Source organism: Haliotis asinina, chromosome 14, assembly GCF_037392515.1.
Source record: "Haliotis asinina isolate JCU_RB_2024 chromosome 14, JCU_Hal_asi_v2, whole genome shotgun sequence".
NCBI lineage: Eukaryota > Metazoa > Mollusca > Gastropoda > Lepetellida > Haliotidae > Haliotis > Haliotis asinina.
Genome location: NC_090293.1, coordinates 31,433,626 through 31,457,292, shown reverse-complemented (window position 1 = coordinate 31,457,292; position 23,667 = coordinate 31,433,626). Strand labels below are relative to the sequence as shown.

General features: G+C 44.3%; 13 non-coding genes across 13 annotated transcripts; all 13 read left to right on the top strand.

The window, feature by feature from the left end:
- The first annotated feature begins 358 nt into the window (after positions 1–358).
- On the top strand, positions 359–430 carry Trnae-cuc (transfer RNA glutamic acid (anticodon CUC)). Its single transcript has one exon. It is a non-coding gene; the product is annotated as a tRNA-Glu (tRNA).
- A 644-nt stretch (positions 431–1,074) lies between these two features.
- Trnae-cuc (transfer RNA glutamic acid (anticodon CUC)) lies at positions 1,075–1,146 on the top strand. Its single transcript has one exon. It is a non-coding gene; the product is annotated as a tRNA-Glu (tRNA).
- Positions 1,147–1,767: 621 nt separating this feature from the next.
- On the top strand, positions 1,768–1,839 carry Trnae-cuc (transfer RNA glutamic acid (anticodon CUC)). Its single transcript has one exon. It is a non-coding gene; the product is annotated as a tRNA-Glu (tRNA).
- Positions 1,840–2,487: 648 nt separating this feature from the next.
- Trnae-cuc (transfer RNA glutamic acid (anticodon CUC)) lies at positions 2,488–2,559 on the top strand. The gene has a single exon. It is a non-coding gene; the product is annotated as a tRNA-Glu (tRNA).
- A 621-nt stretch (positions 2,560–3,180) lies between these two features.
- Positions 3,181–3,252, top strand: Trnae-cuc (transfer RNA glutamic acid (anticodon CUC)). The gene has a single exon. It is a non-coding gene; the product is annotated as a tRNA-Glu (tRNA).
- Positions 3,253–3,640: 388 nt separating this feature from the next.
- On the top strand, positions 3,641–3,712 carry Trnae-cuc (transfer RNA glutamic acid (anticodon CUC)). The gene has a single exon. It is a non-coding gene; the product is annotated as a tRNA-Glu (tRNA).
- A 644-nt stretch (positions 3,713–4,356) lies between these two features.
- Trnae-cuc (transfer RNA glutamic acid (anticodon CUC)) lies at positions 4,357–4,428 on the top strand. Its single transcript has one exon. It is a non-coding gene; the product is annotated as a tRNA-Glu (tRNA).
- A 621-nt stretch (positions 4,429–5,049) lies between these two features.
- On the top strand, positions 5,050–5,121 carry Trnae-cuc (transfer RNA glutamic acid (anticodon CUC)). The gene has a single exon. It is a non-coding gene; the product is annotated as a tRNA-Glu (tRNA).
- A 14,368-nt stretch (positions 5,122–19,489) lies between these two features.
- Positions 19,490–19,561, top strand: Trnae-cuc (transfer RNA glutamic acid (anticodon CUC)). Its single transcript has one exon. It is a non-coding gene; the product is annotated as a tRNA-Glu (tRNA).
- A 621-nt stretch (positions 19,562–20,182) lies between these two features.
- Positions 20,183–20,254, top strand: Trnae-cuc (transfer RNA glutamic acid (anticodon CUC)). The gene has a single exon. It is a non-coding gene; the product is annotated as a tRNA-Glu (tRNA).
- Positions 20,255–20,902: 648 nt separating this feature from the next.
- On the top strand, positions 20,903–20,974 carry Trnae-cuc (transfer RNA glutamic acid (anticodon CUC)). Its single transcript has one exon. It is a non-coding gene; the product is annotated as a tRNA-Glu (tRNA).
- A 622-nt stretch (positions 20,975–21,596) lies between these two features.
- On the top strand, positions 21,597–21,668 carry Trnae-cuc (transfer RNA glutamic acid (anticodon CUC)). Its single transcript has one exon. It is a non-coding gene; the product is annotated as a tRNA-Glu (tRNA).
- Positions 21,669–22,316: 648 nt separating this feature from the next.
- Trnae-cuc (transfer RNA glutamic acid (anticodon CUC)) lies at positions 22,317–22,388 on the top strand. Its single transcript has one exon. It is a non-coding gene; the product is annotated as a tRNA-Glu (tRNA).
- Positions 22,389–23,667: the final 1,279 nt, after the last annotated feature.

Sequence of the window (23,667 nt, the reverse complement as noted above, 5' to 3'; positions counted from 1 at the left end):
GAATATTTCAGCATCAATTGCTGTACGTGTCATACTACAAAATGAAATCCTCCGAATAAAATCCATGCCTTCTCTGCCCTGGACAAGAGTAGACTCGGCGGGTTCCTTGCTTAATTTGGCACATGCAACATGAGTGTCTCATGGCAATGTGGAAGCCACAGCTATTATTCATTCCAAGGGTGAACTGCACCCAAGCCTTCCTCTACAATTAATTCATTTACGATTGAAACTATATTGGAAGTAAGAAAAGAGAGACAGAAGGAAGCGTGCATGGGTAAGTGTCATCTAGGAAATATCACGTTGTGGCAACATGTTCCTACTTGGAGCAATACCTTGCTCCATCCCTAAGATTGCAAGGTCCCAGGTGGTCTAGTGGTTAGGATTTGGCGCTCTCACCGCCACGGCCGGGGTTCGATTCCCCGTCTGGGAAGTACATTTTTCGCATATTTTTTTCTCGGTATTTATCAACTCCTCCTCACGTTTCATTCAGTTCAGCCGGAATTTCACTTTGCCTCTTTTTTCGCAAGAAAACTAAGCCCAAACACTGTCACTGTAAAGGACGTCCACACAGTTCTTATATACAATTAACACTTGCACATCATAAGTATATGTTTGTGTACATCCTTACTTTCGACAATGTGTAGACTCATTCTTATCTTGTCTGTCATTGTTGTACTGTTCTGTGTAGACTTTATGTTGTGTGTCATTGTTTTACTGATTTATCAATGGACATTTTGTAAATATACCTATGTGCATGTGTATAGTAAGTGAGTGCGTATTTCCTACATGCAAGGTAAACAACATTGCTGTCAATGTATATAAAATACTAAGTAAATGTCATATATGCGAGAGTGCGCCTTGTTATTAGGACAAATTGTATGGATAACTTGTTGGAGTGGCATGTTATTAGATGACTAAAAGTCTAAATCATTCTTCATTTCAATGTAAGGCGAAGAGACATATACTCTTCACTGTCGTTGTTTCAAAGGGGCAGTTCTGTTCCATTTATGGATGTGACCTTGCCCTGATTTTCGAAGAGACATGTCAATCTTATGTCCAGATATACCATCAGTGTCCCAGGTGGTCTAGTGGTTAGGATTTGGCGCTCTCACCGCCACGGCCGGGGTTCGATTCCCCGTCTGGGAAGTAACTTTTTTCCATTTTAAGATTTGGGAATAATTTGGCTGGAGTCAGCCACAACGCCTTAATTGCTCTACATTGTGTGTATTGCCATCACTCTACAACATACGTAACAACACACCTAAATACTACTTTGCTATCTAGTTCCATTGGAGAAAAGGTGTACTGTTCACATACTTCACTTCGCTATAAACACAAAAAAGCATCTCGGCACTCCGATTGTCCCATAAATAAGTGAAAAGGCATATTTGAGACTCACCAATATTGAAGAATATTTCAGCATCAATTGCTGTACGTGTCATACTACAAAATGAAATCCTCCGAATAAAATCCATGCCTTCTCTGCCCTGGACAAGAGTAGACTCGGCGGGTTCCTTGCTTAATTTGGCACATGCAACATGAGTGTCTCATGGCAATGTGGAAGCCACAGCTATTATTCATTCCAAGGGTGAACTGCACCCAAGCCTTCCTCTACAATTAATTCATTTACGATTGAAACTATATTGGAAGTAAGAAAAGAGAGACAGAAGGAAGCGTGCATGGGTAAGTGTCATCTAGGAAATATCACGTTGTGGCAACATGTTCCTACTTGGAGCAATACCTTGCTCCATCCCTAAGATTGCAAGGTCCCAGGTGGTCTAGTGGTTAGGATTTGGCGCTCTCACCGCCACGGCCGGGGTTCGATTCCCCGTCTGGGAAGTACATTTTTCGCATATTTTTTTCTCGGTATTTATCAACTCCTCCTCACGTTTCATTCAGTTCAGCCGGAATTTCACTTTGCCTCTTTTTTCGCAAGAAAACTAAGCCCAAACACTGTCACTGTAAAGGACGTCCACACAGTTCTTATATACAATTAACACTTGCACATCATAAGTATATGTTTGTGTACATCCTTACTTTCGACAATGTGTAGACTCATTCTTATCTTGTCTGTCATTGTTGTACTGTTCTGTGTAGACTTTATGTTGTGTGTCATTGTTTTACTGATTTATCAATGGACATTTTGTAAATATACCTATGTGCATGTGTATAGTAAGTGAGTGCGTATTTCCTACATGCAAGGTAAACAACATTGCTGTCAATGTATATAAAATACTAAGTAAATGTCATATATGCGAGAGTGCGCCTTGTTATTAGATAGGACAAATTGTATGGATAACTTGTTGGAGTGGCATGTTATTAGATGACTAAAAGTCTAAATCATTCTTCATTTCAATGTAAGGCGAAGAGACTTATACTCTTCACTGTCGTTGTTTCAAAGGGGCAGTTCTGTTCCATTTATGGATGTGACCTTGCCCTGATTTTCGAAGAGACATGTCAATCTTATGTCCAGATATACCATGAGTGTCCCAGGTGGTCTAGTGGTTAGGATTTGGCGCTCTCACCGCCACGGCCGGGGTTCGATTCCGCGTCTGGGAAGTAACTTTTTTCCATTTTAAGATTTGGGAATAATTTGGCTGGAGTCAGCCACAACGCCTTAATTGCTCTACATTGTGTGTATTGCCCTCACTCTACAACATACGTAACAACACACCTAAATACTACTTTGCTTTCTAGTTCCATTGGAGAAAAGGTGTACTGTTCACATACTTCACTTCGCTATAAACACAAAAAAGCATCTCGGCACTCCGATTGTCCCATAAATAAGTGAAAAGGCATATTTGAGACTCACCAATATTGAAGAATATTTCAGCATCAATTGCTGTACGCGTCATACTACAAAATGAAATCCTCCGAATAAAATCCATGCCTTCTCTGCCCTGGACAAGAGTAGACTCGGCGGGTTCCTTGCTTAATTTGGCACATGCAACATGAGTGTCTCATGGCAATGTGGAGGCCACAGCTATTATTCATTCCAAGGGTGAACTGCACCCAAGCCTTCCTCTACAATTAATTCATTTACGATTGAAACTATATTGGAAGTAAGAAAAGAGAGACAGAAGGAAGCGTGCATGGGTAAGTGTCATCTAGGAAATATCACGTTGTGGCAACATGTTCCTACTTGAACCAATACCTTGCTCCATCCCTAAGATTGCAAGGTCCCAGGTGGTCTAGTGGTTAGGATTTGGCGCTCTCACCGCCACGGCCGGGGTTCGATTCCCCGTCTGGGAAGTACATTTTTCGCATATTTTTTTCTCGATATTTATCAACTCCTCCTCACGTTTCATTCAGTTCAGCCGGAATTTCACTTTGCCTCTTTTTTCGCAAGAAAACTAAGCCCTGGACAAGAGTAGACTCGGCGGGTTCCTTGCTTAATTTGGCACATGCAACATGAGTGTCTCATGGCAATGTGGAAGCCACAGCTATTATTCATTCCAAGGGTGAACTGCACCCAAGCCTTCCTCTACAATTAATTCATTTACGATTGAAACTATATTGGAAGTAAGAAAAGAGAGACAGAAGGAAGCGTGCATGGGTAAGTGTCATCTAGGAAATATCACGTTGTGGCAACATGTTCCTACTTGGAGCAATACCTTGCTCCATCCCTAAGATTGCAAGGTCCCAGGTGGTCTAGTGGTAAGGATTTGGCGCTCTCACCGCCACGGCCGGGGTTCGATTCCCCGTCTGGGAAGTACATTTTTCGCATATTTTTTTCTCGGTATTTATCAACTCCTCCTCACGTTTCATTCAGTTCAGCCGGAATTTCACTTTGCCTCTTTTTTCGCAAGAAAACTAAGCCCAAACACTGTCACTGTAGAGGACGTCCACACAGTTCTTATATACAATTAACACTTGCACATCATAAGTATATATTTGTGTACATCCTTACTTTCGACAATGTGTAGACTCATTCTTATCTTGTCTGTCATTGTTGTACTGTTCTGTGTAGACTTTATGTTGTGTGTCATTGTTTTACTGATTTATCAATGGACATTTTGTAAATATACCTATGTGCATGTGTATAGTAAGTGAGTGCGTATTTCCTACATGCAAGGTAAACAACATTGCTGTCAATGTATATAAAATACTAAGTAAATGTCATATATGCGAGAGTGCGCCTTGTTATTAGGACAAATTGTATGGATAACTTGTTGGAGTGGCATGTTATTAGATGACTAAAAGTCTAAATCATTCTTCATTTCAATGTAAGGCGAAGAGACATATACTCTTCACTGTCGTTGTTTCAAAGGGGGAGTTCTGTTCCATTTATGGATGTGACCTTGCCCTGATTTTCGAAGAGACATGTCAATCTTATGTCCAGATATACCATCAGTGTCCCAGGTGGTCTAGTGGTTAGGATTTGGCGCTCTCACCGCCACGGCCGGGGTTCGATTCCCCGTCTGGGAAGTAACTTTTTTCCATTTTAAGATTTGGGAATAATTTGGCTGGAGTCAGCCACAACGCCTTAATTGCTCTACATTGTGTGTATTGCCATCACTCTACAACATACGTAACAACACACCTAAATACTACTTTGCTATCTAGTTCCATTGGAGAAAAGGTGTACTGTTCACATACTTCACTTCGCTATAAACACAAAAAAGCATCTCGGCACTCCGATTGTCCCATAAATAAGTGAAAAGGCATATTTGAGACTCACCAATATTGAAGAATATTTCAGCATCAATTGCTGTACGTGTCATACTACAAAATGAAATCCTCCGAATAAAATCCATGCCTTCTCTGCCCTGGACAAGAGTAGACTCGGCGGGTTCCTTGCTTAATTTGGCACATGCAACATGAGTGTCTCATGGCAATGTGGAAGCCACAGCTATTATTCATTCCAAGGGTGAACTGCACCCAAGCCTTCCTCTACAATTAATTCATTTACGATTGAAACTATATTGGAAGTAAGAAAAGAGAGACAGAAGGAAGCGTGCATGGGTAAGTGTCATCTAGGAAATATCACGTTGTGGCAACATGTTCCTACTTGGAGCAATACCTTGCTCCATCCCTAAGATTGCAAGGTCCCAGGTGGTCTAGTGGTTAGGATTTGGCACTCTCACCGCCACGGCCAGGGTTCGATTCCCCGTCTGGGAAGTACATTTTTCGCATATTTTTTTCTCGGTATTTATCAACTCCTCCTCACGTTTCATTCAGTTCAGCCGGAATTTCACTTTGCCTCTTTTTTCGCAAGAAAACTAAGCCCAAACACTGTCACTGTAAAGGACGTCTACACAGTTCTTATATACAATTAACACTTGCACATCATAAGTATATATTTGTGTACATCCTTACTTTCGACAATGTGTAGACTCATTCTTATCTTGTCTGTCATTGTTGTACTGTTCTGTGTAGACTTTATGTTGTGTGTCATTGTTTTACTGATTTATCAATGGACATTTTGTAAATATACCTATGTGCATGTGTATAGTAAGTGAGTGCGTATTTCCTACATGCAAGGTAAACAACATTGCTGTCAATGTATATAAAATACTAAGTAAATGTCATATATGCGAGAGTGCGGCTTGTTATTAGGACAAATTGAATCAATAACTTGTTGGAGTGGCATGTTATTAGATGACTAAAAATCTAAATCATTCTTCATTTCAATGTAAGTAGTATATACAAAGGGGGTTCTGGACCACTTTCAAGAAATGTCTCTACAAAGCCTTATTTACTAAATAAGGCTTTGGTTGGGACCTTAGATCTTGCTACTATTACCCCTACTACAAAAAGGTTGGGTGTCTATGAAACAGTTTACCGTGTATTGGTTGGAGGTAACACTGTGCCGTACGGTACGATCAATAATTCTTCTCTTACAAACCCCCTACCTAACTCAAGTAGTACAAGTTAGGTTCGTCGGCTTTCATATCCACTTTATCTATGTTGTAAGTTTTGACTGACCATATAGGATCGGTGGCTCGCTTACGGCTATCGCCCTCGTGTTCCCCTACTACTTAACGTCTGTGCCTATGTCATGTTTATATCGATGAAACAGTTTAACGTGAACCGCCTACGATCTCTTTGGTGTTCATAATAAAGGCTTGCTGGGCTTTTTGTATCCCCTGTTCTATGTACTTTTTTTTCTCGTCCTCGCTGATAGCAGACTTACGAGACTTGGATCGAATATCTTGTTTCATTCCGTTATATTTTTTGAGTTCAGAGAGGATTGAACGAAACTCCTCTTCTGAGATCTTACTATCAGAGAGTGCCGTGGAAATTCGCTCACTCACTGTGTTCAGCTTTGCTTCGGCCAGAACCCTGATCTCGTCATGTTTCAATGCCTTACGATTAAGTCTGCGTGATACTAACTTAAGCGCCAACCCTGCCAACCCTGCCACCCCAGCTGTTATTTCAATACCTAGCACTATAGGTGCGGCCACGATGGTAGCTAACAACCCAACGCCTGCCGCCCCTAGTCCCATGCTGGTTGCCATAAGGGTAGTGTCAGCCCCGTCCACGATATTGAAAGCTCTATTATATTTTTTACATAGTGCTTTCCGCGTGTCACGGTCTTGTTCTAGTTGACGTTTCACATCACATAACTGCCTCAAGTGGAACCCATCTACGGTTTCCAGCGTCTTCGCTACTTCCTCTACGACTGGGTACAGACCCATCTATAATATATATTTTGAAAAATATTTTAATTGGGTTTCAGTTAATATTTCACGAATGAATTTGAAGCCTACAAGGGATAGATCATAATTAATGATAATAGGTGTGAAGCCAATAGACTTTTCTGTTGTAATAAAAACCCCAGGGAGGCTTATTAAGCGGTTTATAGGACCCCCCGGGTTATTCCGTTGTATAACAATACGGCAATATTGACCTACGTGTTCGTTATACCAGTGTATTGTCAACCCGGGTAAAATTTGGCGTCCTTTCGAGGAGTTTTCCTGGTTAAAATACGTAAAGACGACTTCTATGATGATTGTGTAGAGGTAGTTTATTTGATCAAGATGCTCCTTGGGTAAAAAAAACTTACTGCTAAATGTTAATTTACTTTCTGTGTCAGAACTTAACCCACTTTTTTCTCCAATACGAGAATCTATCGAGACTGTTGCTTTATTCTCCGTAATGAAATCCCCGGGCCAGATACCGTTATTCCTAATCTTAGAGATGTGCCCCCACTTTTCTTCTTTTAATGTGATATAAGGTGAGGCGATTGTTAAGTTGAGCAGCCATTTAGGCTCTTTTAAATCTGATAACGACACCCGTCTGTACACGTTGTCTTTGAAGTGCAGGATGTATAATTCATCTTCCTCACCAGGCTGATCGAATCCCTCCGTGTCTCCTAGGTCGTTAAGCGTAGTGTTGGGACGATGACTGGTCATTATTATACTATTACGATATAATTTCCAACTGGTTTTTTGATAATAATTCAGGGGTTAACTTCATACCCATGAAGTGTATGTTGTCAGGCAGGAAGATCTGGGTTAGTGATATCTTGTTTTCCACGATCACGTTGACCCCCTCCATACTGGTGTCGGCTCCAACACCCACCCGCACGTAAACGTTGCAAACTTGATACTGGTGTCGTTTCACCCACCCGAGTTTGATCCCCTTCACGATCTCGACATCATTCACCGATGGTTCCCCTAGGTAGACTTTGATGATCAGTGTTGAGTTTGCCGGTAGACTCTCTAGTATCTTGACCACGCCTTCGAATTCAGACACCAACTGCAATGTCACGTTTTGTATGGCCGGTTTACTCGATAGCATGTGGGCTGCCATAGTGTTGACTGGGCTGACGACTACGCTACGTCTCTGAGTTGGGACATAAGCCACGAGCAGGGTTCCATTGTTCACGACTTTGTTTAGGTGGTTGTCTTTGTTATCCGTAAACACGTAAGGGGAGACGAGTCTAATATTGATAAACCAGTCGTCGTTATCGGGTAACAACACCCACTTGTCATCTTCGGTGAAGACGAGCATATATGGTTTGTTTTGGACGACGGTAGTGCTCTCAACATCGTCTAAGTCGAACAGTTTACCCCCGAACGATGGGTATATTATCCAATTATTATCACCGGTGTTGACAAGGGCGTACTTAGTGTTGACTGTTGCTCTTGTGGTATCTATCATATCACTTAGGGTTCCACCGGAGGGGATTTCAACGCGTTTGTAAATGTTGTTTTTCAGTTGCAAGGCGTACGATTTACCATCTACTCCGGGAGCGTCGAAACCGCGCGTGTCTCCGAGGTCGGAGATCCCGATATTGACGCATTTTTTCACTCCGGGCCCTTGTGCGCTGGTCATTTTACATGAAGCGTTAAGCTGAGGTATCCTATATTCACAGGATTATGATTTATATCTAACACCGATATTGTCAGCTCAGGTATGTTGCCCTGGGTTAATCTCTTATACTGCCGTGGTGAAAACGACTCGGTTCTACCGTCGTTGAATTTCTCAGTTTTCACCGGCACTGCTCTCAGTATAGTGGAAGGGTGACCTCCTTGAATGTTGTACGTTGTGCTCACCTGATCGAGATGAATGTACAGCTCTCGGTACGGTACTAGGTCGGGTAACTTCGTGCCTGTGACGGTTGTTGTTGGTTTTATCTCGTCAGGAGATATACCGAGTATCCTCGCTAATGGTTGGCCGAGCCTCAAGGGGTTTCTTCCATTGTTGATTAACACCACTGTACCGTTTGAGTCGTTCATCTTGAGTTCGGCTCCCAGGGGTTTGAAGACCTCGTCGTTTAGAGAGCACACGCTGTAGTAGCCGTCAGTTATCTGACTGCGAGTTCCACTGACGAACAGCTTATTGTTGCTGGCGTTAATGTTAGTCCATTGCGGTAGGTAGGTGATATCGCAGAGTGCGACTTCGAGTTGACCTGACGTGTTATCGATCGCGTGCGTCAGCTGAACAGCCTCACCGCTCGTTATTCCTGGAAGTGTTATGTACATGTTAGAGTATATATGCTCATTATATAATAGTTTTAAAATGTATTCCCCTGGTGTGTTTTACCCTAAACTGGACGTAGATTTCTCCCCCATGAAGATCGTGGTTGCTCCTGGGTTGTATTTCAATGCCCAGCTTTTAGATGTGTTCGATAAGTATAAGCTTTCGGTGACTAACGTCAAGGCAGTCCACGCTTGGTTCAACAACCCTATGCAGTTCTGGCAGAATCAATTAAACTTTGCCGTGTGGTGCGCTACAACGGGGTGTGGTGTGACATTGACCGACACTCGGCGTGGACCGCTGAGTCAGTCTGTGTTCAAGTTCCACGTGTACTACCAGGTCAGACGTATCCTTAAAGAGATCAGCGCCCCCCTCCCACAGGACAAAGCGTGGGACGCAACAAACAACCCGTACGATAGACGGGTCTATGAACGTATTTGCAATGAATTCGAAATAAACCCGAAGACGGATTGGCGTTTGCCGGGGCCGAACCACGGGTTGGGTATTCCTTATGATGGCGCGCGACCAGTGAAAGAAGTCAGTGATGATTTACTGAAACGAGATATACTACGCCAGGACTTTGCTTTGTCGAGTAATGAATGGAGGGATGATCGTATGAACTTTAAAGGTGGTGTTGCTTTCACAGTCCAGAAAGTGGAGCAGTCAACCGCAGACGGGTGGAAAATGTTCATGCTGGACACGTCGAAAGGATTCACTCGTGCCGGGGTAGTCAGGTTGAACGACTCGATTCGAACGTACGTGTGGGCGCTGTTGGGTGCGCAGTCGCAAACGCGTTCCAACATCATCGGTAAGGGAACAGCTTACGACGCTCAGAAACAGTTCGTTGCCAACGTTGAGGATGCTATCAATTCTCCAGTTGATCTCCCGCGGGCCATCGAACGCTACCAAAACGTGTTAGAATACGCCAGATCGAAAGTCAACTACGTGTTCGGCGTGGGGCTGTACATGTCTCCGAGTGATATGCAACTGAGAGTAAAAAAAGTGGTGGGTTATAACAACAAAATAGTAATAGCCACGGCGAATCAAAAGTTGGGTATCAACCCCGATATTAACACCCCCTATATCCCACACATCCAACCACGTGAAACGGGTATAGTTGCGCCGCCCCCGGAGCCTAAAGTTCAACCAACACCACAGGAGGTGGCCCCCCATATTCAGGCCTCCTATCAGCAGCATATTGATAATAAAACGGCCCTGGTGGTTGGTGGGGTAACTTTGGGACTTATTTGGTTAAAGATTTCTTAGCCGCTACGTACACCAGACCCGCCACGGCGACGATGGCTGCCCACAGGTTTTGACTGAGCCACATGGCAGTTTTAGACAGAGCGCTCAACAACCACGAGACGATGCTACCTAGGATGCCGGGAAGGGCTTCGGCGGCTTTACCAGCCAGTTTAGCTAGGCCTTCCCCGAGTTTTTTTATCCAGTCTTTAACACCCCCACCGCCACTTGGAGTTCCCCCGCCGCCGGCAGGCCCCACAGGGGTTCCTCCCACCAGTGACACCACCAGGGTTGATATGATGAAACCCAATGCAGTTAGAATGCTGACGATGGTGATCCCTTGCTCCCGGAACAATATCCGAATCCTGTTGGCTAAAGTTGTATCCTCATTCAGTATTCTATCGATTGTTTCCCGAATGCGACTGATCTGGGATCGAAGCTGTTCACGATTCGAGGAAGCGGCTTCCAATCGTGTACGTCTCTCGTCTTCTAAATCACGTATTCGTTCATTGATACGACGCTTCATATCATCGTTTTCAGTTTCGTTGAGTTTGGTTTTTTCCTTAGCGATGTGCTCGTCGATTTCGTTCAGTTTCCCCATGTTGTTCACGAGTTCTCCACGCACGCGTTTCACGGCTTCGTCTAAGCCGTGCAGTTCCCTTACCGGAAAGTCAAACCCCGGTAACGGTTTGTCCCAGTAGGTGCTCAACAGTTTTTCTATGCTGTCCGAGGCTTCTGTAGCACGCTGTGGTGTCATTTCATCTCTAGTGGTGAGGTGGGATCTGGTAGCTTGCAGATCTTCTTTAACGGCCTTAGGTATTGCACCACCGTAATCATTCATGTTTAGATTTTTACGGATAAATTCGACACCATGGCGGCTGGCTAGAGTTGACAAGGCCAGTGGTTTTTTATTGCTCTTGTTAAAGAGGTCAACCCCTGGGTCAGACTTAAGGCGTAGAACACCCTTTGTATCAATAAAAAAATTCTTATGGTATCGACCCTGTGGTTCAACGTAGTTTTTATCTCTTCTTAAACTTTCGTAATAATCATTTACCGTTGTTTCCAAGAGTTCTTGGTTCAATGGTGAACTAGTAAATGAGGTCTCCTGGTCATCATCGAATGCCTGGGCACTATCACCCGACATCTCCGTCATATCTATGTCTTCATCCATTAGTATTAAAAATATATTTCATTTATATAACAATGTACGGTAGAAAATTAGATCCTTTCAGAAGATTGAGAGAGCCATTAGGAGCCAGAGCCGTGCGCCAGTCGGTGACCATCACCAACAATCCCAGCAAGATAGACCAGAATCAAACTCTGCTGGTTAGATTTCCAAACCTTGGTGAGAATGACCTCATTGTACCAGGCACTGTTCGACTGGCGTTCAATATCACGTTGACCTCCGACAACGACAAACGCGAGCTAGTGCGGAACGTGGGGCGAGCCATCATCAAGAAAACGACCGTCAAGATCAGCGGTAACGAGGTGCTGAGCATCGACGACAGCGACGTGTTTCACTGCTACAGGGATCTCTGGAAAAGCGAGGGAGAACGAGTCAATGATGTGTACCAGGGTATCAGCAAATCAACCCGGGCGCGCATAGGGTATGTCTTCACGCAAGACCAGCAAGACAAGCTATCGGACGGTGAAAAGGCCATCGCTCGAGCATACGGGAATCGATTCTGCGTGCCGCTCGACTTCGAGTTGCTCACGGGACACGCGCCGTTTTACCAGGCCGCGCTGGGTGATAGGCTCGAATACGAGCTCACGTTTAACGACTATAGCAAAGTAGTGCGTACGCCGAACGGTGATGAGGCCAGTTATACCATAGACAACATCTCTCTGGAGTTCGACATGGTCACTAGCCCGGAGCTGGCCAGGCAGGTTCGAAGCCAGTACTCTGGGAAGATGGCTATCCTGTACGATCGCGTACTGAGGCATAGATCAATCGTGCGAGATAAGAGCGACACTGTGTGGAATATCAACCTGAACGTGCCGGCGCGATCGATGAAAGGTATCCTGGTCGTCCCCGTGGAGGATTACGAGCCATTCCGGAGGGACAGCGAGAAGTTTTTCAACCCCGAGATTGAAAAGGTGGAAGTGACCATCGAGGGCGTGCCCAACCAGCTGTTCAGTCATGGTATGAGACCACACCAGCAGTGGGATGAGATAAAAAAGCTACCAGTGGGGGACTACATAACAAAGGACCTGGACCTCGGCTCCGTGCAGATCGGTGAATACCTGACCACCAAGTACGCCCTATGGTTGGACATGCGATCCACGGATGATGATAAACTGCACGGTAGCGGGCGCCGTATAGATAACGGCAGCGAAGGGATAACCATCCAGATTACTAAGAAGGCTCAACCCGCTGGTAAGTTGAAATTATATCTGTACGTTATTATGGACGCGCAACTTAATATAGACAATGGGAGATTCGTGCAAGCCATCTACTGATGGGGGAGACCCCCCCACACCCCCCAACAATAAACAGTCCCCACTACCCCACACCCCCCAGGGGTACCCACAACTACCCACTGACCCACACTGCGCCATAGTGTGCGGGCAGACTGGCTGTGGGAAGACCGTTTTCGTGTTGGATATGTTGGAGGGTTACTACAAGGATGTGTTCGATAACATCGTTATCATGTGCCCTACTCTGAGCATGAATAAAACGTACGCGCGACCTTGGGTGATGACGGACCCGGACGTACACAAAATCGACCCTGGAACACGCCTGCAGGACTGGTTGAAAGCTCTTCACGAGAAATTTAAAGGGGAACCGACGCTGTTTATACTGGACGACTGCAGCGCTAATCGCGAGATAACAAAAAAGAGAGACATGCTATCGTACCTGGCCTTCTCCGGCCGGCATGCAAATCACAGCGTCTGGGTGCTAACGCAGAAGTTCAACTCGGTGTTGAAAGACCTCAGGGAGCAGACGCGATGGATGGCCTTATTTCACTGCAAGGACAGGGATTCGTTCGAGGAGTGTTTGAGAGAGAACGATGTGATCAGCAAATTAGAACGGGAACGGGTGAAGAAACAGCTCGCTGAAACTAAACACGCTAAGCTCGTGCTAAAAACCGACCAACCAGTAGCATATATAGTATGCTAAAGCTAAGCAAAGCTAAGCAAAGCTAAGCTAAAGCTAAGCAAAGCTAAGCTAAAGCTAAGCAAAGCTAAGCTAAAGCTAAGCAAATGCTAAGCATAGCTATGATATTTGAAGTATTTGTCTTGTGCAACTTAACCTTCATTTCTCTGTGTTTTGTCTGCATCGGGTATTATATAGTTAAAACTAAATCTTACTTGTTATATTATAAGATGGAGTGTGAGGAATTGCTCGAACAGTTGGGGGTCTCCCCCACGCCGCCGGCAGGCCCCACTGGGGGTGTGGGGGATTCCCCCAAGCGAGAGAAACTGGTGGCGTTGGCTGTTGGCGGCAAAGCCAAACATTACTTTGGAGACTACACTCCGGATAAAATTCACAAAATGTCAGCCGAAGAAATCGATGAGCTGTACGCTAGATACGAGTCCCGGCTCGGAGCAGAAATGACAAAGACAATAGGATCGGCTATGACCCAGATATACACCGGTATTGTATCACACTTCCTTCCCATTCCACCAGAGCGCCGACTTTACCTGTGGGAGGACCTCGAGAAAGACCCTTTTATCGAACACGCCGTGAGCTCTATCAGCTGCGGGCTGTACCACAAATATGGTATGTTGTTGGCTCCAGTGACGGCGGCGATTATCACAGCAAAACATTGTCAATTTGAGAGAAAAAATAATAATAATAGTATAGATGGATACTGCACAGGAACCAGTGGAGGTACCCCCAACAGTGGAGGAGACCCCTTCACAGGAACCAGTGAGGGAAGTGACCCCAGTGGGGGTACCCCCAACAGTAACCAGGCAGAAGAATCCTAAGAGAGTAGCTGCCGGTAAAAAACGGTGGTGTAACCAACATAAAGTGACCAACCCAACCCGACTGTTGTTGGCTGTAGGCGTAACTGCTGCCGTGGTTATAACATGGTTATACGTGGGGGTACCCTCCCACAGTGAGCCACCACCCAACAGTGAGCCCCCCACCCCCACTATTGACCCGCATATCATGTTATAATTTTAATATTTTATATCATATACATAATGTCTGAGGGGAAAACGTTCGTCAACGACGCATACCACGCCACAGTGGTAGCCAGTCTAGCCGTAGGGTACGCTCGGTTGACTAAAATGGTGCTTAAACAACCAACTATCAAGCTAGATTTCAACCTGCAGGATATGGGTATGCTCATAATGAACCTTGGTATGGCGATGGCCACAAAAGACATCCTAGTAAAACAAGGAATAATACCTGATAATATAATGAAATAAATATAGGGATGGCCACGATAGCTATGATGGTCGGTGGGGCGTTAGTGAATGCCCTGGCATTTTCCGGGAGTAATTTCCTCTTCTCGAAACTACGAGATGACCACGCGGCTGAAATACAGGAAGAAAGGAAGCGACACGATCTCGCTACTGAGAAATTACAAAGAGCACAGGCCGAGTACGCTAAAAAACGTCTCCAGAGGATCGATTTTATTAACGAACAACTCCAGCGTGAAAACCATGCCGTTCAAACATTCAACGATGTTGATGAAGCAATGAAAGAATACTACCTACTAACTGGTAAACAATTGGAACCGCTCAATAAACCCACACTCGCTCAGTACTACACACCATCCAAGGGACAAATGAATCGTGAACTGGGCTTCATAGTGTTGGGTATAGCAGCTACTGCGTTGGTTGCGAAGCAATTAAATTAAAATACCTATATAAGTAAACATGAGACCCGCTCCATACCGATGCGAATACATACTTATGGGGAAGACCGAGGCCTGTGGTAGGAAATGCAGGAATCAGGGGTTCTGTTGTTTCCATATGGGAAGTCCTAACTACACGTGTTCTGTGTGTGGTATCGGGGTTAAAGGACACTACTGTCTATGTAAAGCTCACGGAGCGAACGTAGTCAGACATCAACTCATCTACGAGAATAAAAAAGGCTACATAAAAGAACGTAGGCGACTGCTCAAGATAGACTCCAGTGCGTGAAAGGGTTACCTCCCTTTACTGTGAAGCAATTAGACATTGGTTCTCTTAGATGTAAACACTATGTCTACTGTACGCGAGCTGAAGAGGGTCGCAAAACAGAGAGGTGTGATCGGGTATTCTCGAATGCGGAAGTCAGCATTGTTGAGATTACTAGGTTTAGAAGCCCCTCCTACGGTAACACAATTAAAAGCTCAAGCAAAACAGCTTGGATACACGGGTTATTCAAACCTGGGGAGAGCCGGGTTAACCGCATTGTTATCACATGCCCCCGTAGCAAAACCTCCCACTGTAAAACAACTGAAAGCCGAGGCACACGATTTGGGTTTAGGCGGGTATTCCCGCATGAGGAAACCACAACTTTTAGAATTATTACGACAGAATAGAGCTATTGACCTACAGTTCGTGCACACTGAGCGCGCTGTAGGCAACTATTTGAGAGGTTGGCGCATGCACGTTGATAGAAACATAGACATTACAGATATCAAGCCTCTGATAGCTGATAAGGTCAACCAGGAACTAAATAACCTAGGAAGTATCAAGTTTCAGATCACAGTGAAAATGTCGCTCGATAAGCAGGTTGGGGGCCCCACAGGGGCCACTGAGTATGTTCAGCCTTACTTCCGAGGTAAACAAGAGGTCGCCACACATACAGAGACCATTGACGCATCAATCGATACCAGTTTTCAGCAGATACGAGAATACCTAGAACGCTACACACACTTGGGGTCCGGGTGGGCTGTAGATAAAATCGATAATGTCTATCTAGACATAGCTAACTACGTGCCGTTCAGAGGCGGGTCATACCTAGCCTTGCTCAACTGGGATGGTATAGATGAACCCACCCCCATATCCCAGATCACTAAAGTAGAAAAACAGAATAATCTGGCTATAAATGTCTTTGGGCACGATGGTAACACAACAATAGTACACAGGGTCAGCCCGGTGAAGGATCGCCAAGTTATCAATATATTCATGATCCAGCGAGGTGACAAGTATCACTACACATGGATAAAACACTTTAGCAGGCTGTTGTATGACCAATCGGCACACAGAGAAAAGACCCACTTCTGTGAACGATGCCTACATGGCTTCACCCGAGCTGATTTATTAGAATCCCACCGGGATGATTGTCAAGGTGTGGGGCAGACGGCCATACGAGTCGACATGCCTAAGGAAGGTGATAATATCCTAAAATTCAGTAACCACAAGAACCAAATGTCTGTGCCTTATATCATATACGCCGACTTCGAAGCCTTAGTTGTGGGGGAATCCCCCACACCCCCCAGTGGTGCCGCCGGCGAGGCTCCCAGTGGTAGCTTCACCCACAAGACACAAGAGCATAAAGCCTGTTCGTTTGGATACATTGTCGTCCGTTGTGACGGGGAAACGAAAGCTCCGGTAGTGTATAGGGGGCCTGACGCGGCTGAAAGGTTTCTAAAGTGTTTGCAGGAGGAAGAAAAAATTATTAGGAATGAATTGTATAAAATCGCTCCCATGCGTCTGACCCGAGTCGACAGGCTAGCCCACGCTAGTAGCACTGACTGTCACGTGTGTGAATCACCACTTAACGGTGATTCGGTGAGAGATCACTGTCACATAACTGGTAAGTATAGAGGTGCCGCTCACAACGCGTGCAACCTCAAGCTTAAAATCAACCCTAAGACAATAAACATCCCCGTTGTCTTTCACAACTTGAGAGGGTACGACTCACACTTGATCATGCAGGCCATCGCGAAAATCGATGGTAATATAACGTGCATCCCCAACAACATGGAGAGATACATCTCCTTCAGCTTAAACGGACTTAGGTTCATTGACTCGTTTCAGTTCCTCCTGTCGTCACTCGACAGTCTGGTCAAGGCCAACAATACCTTCCCTATCACCGATCGATACATTGACGCCGAGACACACATCGCACAACAGCTACCCCCTGGCCCCCGAACGTATGAGGGTTAACCCAGACTGGATGTCTGAGTACCAACATAACTTGTCAGGTGGGCGTGTGACAGACGTTGAAAAACTCGTGCCTAACTTAATGAATAAGACCAAGTACATCGTTCACTATCGCAACCTACAGCTGTACCTGTCGTTGGGTATGAGGCTGACCAAAATACACAGGGTACTCATGTTCGACCAGAGCCCATGGATGGAGCCCTACATCAGAATGAACACAGACCTACGAAAAAAAGCCACCAGTGATTTTGAGAAAAATCTCTACAAGCTCATGAACAACTCGGTGTTTGGTAAGACTATGGAGAACCTGAGGAAACGCGTGACCGTGAAGCTGGTTCGGTCGAGTGAGGAAGACAAGCTCAGGAGATTGATAGCCAGTCCGGCATTCAACCGTAGTAAGATATTCACAGACAACCTGGTTGCCCTACACATGAAGAAAAGCCACATAAAATTCAACCGGCCTGTTTACGTGGGGATGAGCATCCTCGATTTATCCAAACACCTGATGTACGACTTTTACTACAACGAGCTCAAGAAACAGTACGGTGACAGGTGTGAAGTGCTGTACACTGACACGGATTCCCTGCTGATGGAGATTCGAACCGAGGACGTGTACGAGGACATGAAAAAACACCTCGATTTATACGACACCAGCGACTACCCTAAGACCCATGCCATACACAGTACGGTAAATAAAAAGGTCCTAGGTAAGATGAAGGACGAGTGTGCTGGCACGCCCATAGCCGAGTACATAGGTTTGAGACCTAAGATGTACTCCATACTGAAAGCCGACAATAGTGAGATCCGGAAGGCTAAGGGGGTTAAGAAGTATGTGGTGAAACAACACATCAAACACGCCAGATTCAAGGAAGCCCTGTTCAAGACCCGTACCTTTAGGCATAAAATGAACACACTTAGAAGTGATGGACATAAGATATACGGACTGACTATAAACAAGACGTCCCTGTCGCCTATGGACACGAAACGTTGGATAGCTATTGATGGGATAAACACATACGCGTATGGACATGAAAAAATTTGAGGCTATTTACTACAGCCCGCGTGGGTACTGGAAAGGAGCTAGCGCAGTAGATAAGCTAGCTAAAATAGCGCGAGTACCCCCGGAGGAAGCCAAAGCGTGGCTTGAAAAACAAGCCCTGTGGTAGATCTACTTGCCGGCACCACGCTACGTGCCTAGAAGGAGGTTCGGTATTAACATACCTAATAGCGTTCACCAGGCAGACCTACTGTTCCTACCCCACGACAAGAGGTACAAGTATGCCTTAACCGTAGTGGACGTAGCCAGTCGTTACAAGGAAGCCGAACCCTTGACCACGAAAGATTTGGCCCAGGTAGCCAGAGGATTCGAACGCATATACAAACGCAGCCCGCTGACGTGGCCAACAGAGCTGCAAGTTGACCCCGGACGGGAGTTCATGGGTGCCGTGTCACAACTGCTAGCCAAACACGATACAAAGGTCAGGCGTGGCACGGCCGGAGCCCATCGCAGCCAAGCCATAGTTGAGAGATTTAATAGGACTTTGGCTGAGCGCTTGTTCGGCCATCAGTATGCTAGGGAGATGGTCACCCCTGGAAAACGATCGACTGAATGGGTCACGAGGTTACCCAAGGTGGTGTCGGCAATCAACCATGAAGTCACCCGTCTCACCGGTAAGAAACCGGCAGACGCTATCAAACTAAAATCAATAGTTGCAGAGTCGGCCGCTCCATTGCGTGGGAAGGAGAAACAGATACCAGATAGGGCCCTAGTGAGGTATCTATACCAGCCAGGGGAACACGAGGGTGATAGCCGTAAGCTGGCCACCGATCCTATATGGTCAGTCAAAACTTACAACATAGATAAAGTGGATATGAAAGCCGACGAACCTAACTTGTACTACTTGAGGGATGGGCCGGGTAGGGGGTTTGTAAGAGAAGAATTATTGATCGTACCGTACGGCACAGTGTTACCTCCAACCAATACACGGTAAACTGTTTCAAAGACACCCAACCTTTTTGTAGTAGGGGTAATAGTAGCAAGATCTAAGGTCCCAACCAAAGCCTTATTTAGTAAATAAGGCTTTGTAGAGACATTTCTTGAAAGTGGTCCAGAACCCCCATTGTATATACTACTATGTAAGGCGAAGAGACATATACTCTTCACTGTCGTTGTTTCAAAGGGGCAGTTCTGTTCCATTTATGGATGTGACCTTGCCCTGATTTTCGAAGAGACATGTCAATCTTATGTCCAGATATACCATCAGTGTCCCAGGTGGTCTAGTGGTTAGGATTTGGCGCTCTCACCGCCACGGCCGGGGTTCGATTCCCCGTCTGGGAAGTAACTTTTTTCCATTTTAAGATTTGGGAATAATTTGGCTGGAGTCAGCCACAACGCCTTAATTGCTCTACATTGTGTGTATTGCCATCACTCTACAACATACGTAACAACACACCTAAATACTACTTTGCTATCTAGTTCCATTGGAGAAAAGGTGTACTGTTCACATACTTCACTTCGCTATAAACACAAAAAAGCATCTCGGCACTCCAATTGTCCCATAAATAAGTGAAAAGGCATATTTGAGGCTCACCAATATTGAAGAATATTTCAGCATCAATTGCTGTACGTGTCATACTACAAAATGAAATCCTCCGAATAAAATCCATGCCTTCTCTGCCCTGGACAAGAGTAGACTCGGCGGGTTCCTTCCTTAATTTGGCACATGCAACATGAGTGTCTCATGGCAATGTGGAAGCCACAGCTATTATTCATTCCAAGGGTGAACTGCACCCAAGCCTTCCTCTACAATTAATTCATTTACGATTGAAACTATATTGGAAGTAAGAAAAGAGAGACAGAAGGAAGAGTGCATGGGTAAGTGTCATCTAGGAAATATCACGTTGTGGCAACATGTTCCTACTTGGAGCAATACCTTGCTCCATCCCTAACATTGCAAGGTCCCAGGTGGTCTAGTGGTTAGGATTTGGCGCTCTCACCGCCACGGCCGGGGTTCGATTCCCCGTCTGGGAAGTACATTTTTCGCATATTTTTTTCTCGGTATTTATCAACTCCTCCTCACGTTTCATTCAGTTCAGCCGGAATTTCACTTTGCCTCTTTTTTCGCAAGAAAACTAAGCCCAAACACTGTCACTGTAAAGGACGTCTACACAGTTCTTATATACAATTAACACTTGCACATCATAAGTATATATTTGTGTACATCCTTTCCTTCGACAATGTGTAGACTCATTCTTATCTTGTCTGTCATTGTTGTACTGTTCTGTGTAGACTTTATGTTGTGTGTCATTGTTTTACTGATTTATCAATGGACATTTTGTAAATATACCTATGTGCATGTGTATAGTAAGTGAGTGCGTATTTCCTACATGCAAGGTAAACAACATTGCTGTCAATGTATATAAAATACTAAGTAAATGTCATATATGCGAGAGTGCGCCTTGTTATTAGATAGGACAAATTGTATGGATAATTTGTTGGAGTGGCATGTTATTAGATGACTAAAAGTCTAAATCATTCTTCATTTCAATGTAAGGCGAAGAGACATATACTCTTCACTGTCGTTGTTTCAAAGGGGCAGTTCTGTTCCATTTATGGATGTGACCTTGCCCTGATTTTCGAAGAGACATGTCAATCTTATGTCCAGATATACCATCAGTGTCCCAGGTGGTCTAGTGGTTAGGATTTGGCGCTCTCACCGCCACGGCCGGGGTTCGATTCCCCGTCTGGGAAGTAACTTTTTTCCATTTTAAGATTTGGGAATAATTTGGCTGGAGTCAGCCACAACGCCTTAATTGCTCTACATTGTGTGTATTGCCATCACTCTACAACATACGTAACAACACACCTAAATACTACTTTGCTATCTAGTTCCATTGGAGAAAAGGTGTACTGTTCACATACTTCACTTCGCTATAAACACAAAAAAGCATCTCGGCACTCCGATTGTCCCATAAATAAGTGAAAAGGCATATTTGAGACTCACCAATATTGAAGAATATTTCAGCATCAATTGCTGTACGCGTCATACTACAAAATGAAATCCTCCGAATAAAATCCATGCCTTCTCTGCCCTGGACAAGAGTAGACTCGGCGGGTTCCTTGCTTAATTTGGCACATGCAACATGAGTGTCTCATGGCAATGTGGAGGCCACAGCTATTATTCATTCCAAGGGTGAACTGCACCCAAGCCTTCCTCTACAATTAATTCATTTACGATTGAAACTATATTGGAAGTAAGAAAAGAGAGACAGAAGGAAGCGTGCATGGGTAAGTGTCATCTAGGAAATATCACGTTGTGGCAACATGTTCCCTACTTGAACCAATACCTTGCTCCATCCCTAAGATTGCAAGGTCCCAGGTGGTCTAGTGGTTAGGATTTGGCGCTCTCACCGCCACGGCCGGGGTTCGATTCCCCGTCTGGGAAGTACATTTTTCGCATATTTTTTTCTCGGTATTTATCAACTCCTCCTCACGTTTCATTCAGTTCAGCCGGAATTTCACTTTGCCTCTTTTTTCGCAAGAAAACTAAGCCCAAACACTGTCACTGTAAAGGACGTCCACACAGTTCTTATATACAATTAACACTTGCACATCATAAGTATATATTTGTGTACATCCTTTCCTTCGACAATGTGTAGACTCATTCTTATCTTGTCTGTCATTGTTGTACTGTTCTGTGTAGACTTTATGTTGTGTGTCATTGTTTTACTGATTTATCAATGGACATTTTGTAAATATACCTATGTGCATGTGTATAGTAAGTGAGTGCGTATTTCCTACATGCAAGGTAAACAACATTGCTGTCAATGTATATAAAATACTAAGTAAATGTCATATATGCGAGAGTGCGCCTTGTTATTAGATAGGACAAATTGTATGGATGATTTGTTGGAGTGGCATGTTATTAGATGACTAAAAGTCTAAATCATTCTTCATTTCAATGTAAGGCGAAGAGACATATACTCTTCACTGTCGTTGTTTCAAAGGGGCAGTTCTGTTCCATTTATGGATGTGACCTTGCCCTGATTTTCGAAGAGACATGTCAATCTTATGTCCAGATATACCATCAGTGTCCCAGGTGGTCTAGTGGTTAGGATTTGGCGCTCTCACCGCCACGGCCGGGGTTCGATTCCCCGTCTGGGAAGTACATTTTTCGCATATTTTTTTCTCGGTATTTATCAACTCCTCCTCACGTTTCATTCAGTTCAGCCGGAATTTCACTTTGCCTCTTTTTTCGCAAGAAAACTAAGCCCAAACACTGTCACTGTAAAGGACGTCCACACAGTTCTTATATACAATTAACACTTGCACATCATAAGTATAACACGTCACAATTTAATTCTGGACTCACAAAAGTCCAGAAACTCTCAGCACTGTGGCCACTCTCTCACAAGCGATTTCGCAAAATTAAACAAGCAGCTGTTATGTATATGTACTAAGGATGAAAAAATGAAAAAAAATTTTTTCGAAAACTCAAAACTCAAAATTTAAACTCGCCCATGGGCGAAAGTGTTTAATTTCATACAGAATAAATGTTTTGGAGGTTGTAAATGAATGAAAAAATGTTAATAAGTATCATGACACAAATTTCAGCTTGTTGTGACTTGACTCTGCTAACTGACAGCAATTTAAAAAAATCTCGCCCATGGGTGAAAAACATATTGGCCCATGGACGAGAATAATTAATTTCATTGAAACTACATGTTTTTCCAGGCTTTGCAGCTTTTCAATGAATCAACGTGTATTTATTAGTGTCTTGACACACAATTAAGCTTATTTTGACTTAATTCGGCTAATTTAAAGTGATTTTTCAAAACGCCTCGCCCATGGGCGAAAACTATTTGGCCCATGGGTGAGAATATTTACTTTTACTCAAAATACACCTGTTCCCATGTTGTGGAGGTTGTGAATGGATGAAAGTATGTTCATAAGTATCATGTCACAAAATTCCACTCATTTTGAATTAATTCCGTTAATTTAGAGCTATTTAACAAAATCTCACCCATGGGTGAAAAACATTTTGGCCCATGGGCGAGAATATTTCCTTTTACCCCAAACACATCTTTTCCAATATTTGGAGGATGTAAATGAATGAAAGTACATTTATGAGTATCATGACAGAAATTTCAACTCATTTTGACTTAATTCCTCTAAATGAGAGCAATTTTGAAAACTCTCGCCCATGGGAGAAAGACATTTTGACCCATGGGCGAGAATATTTGCCTTCACTCAAAATACATCTTTTCCTGTGGTTTGGAGGTGTAAATGAATGAGGATATATATATGAGTATCATGGCACAAAATCCAACTCATTATGACTTAATTCTGCTAATTGAGACCGATTTTCAAAAATATCTCGCCCATGGGCGAAAAACATTGGGCCCATGAGCGAAAATATTTCCTTTTCACTCCAAATACATCTT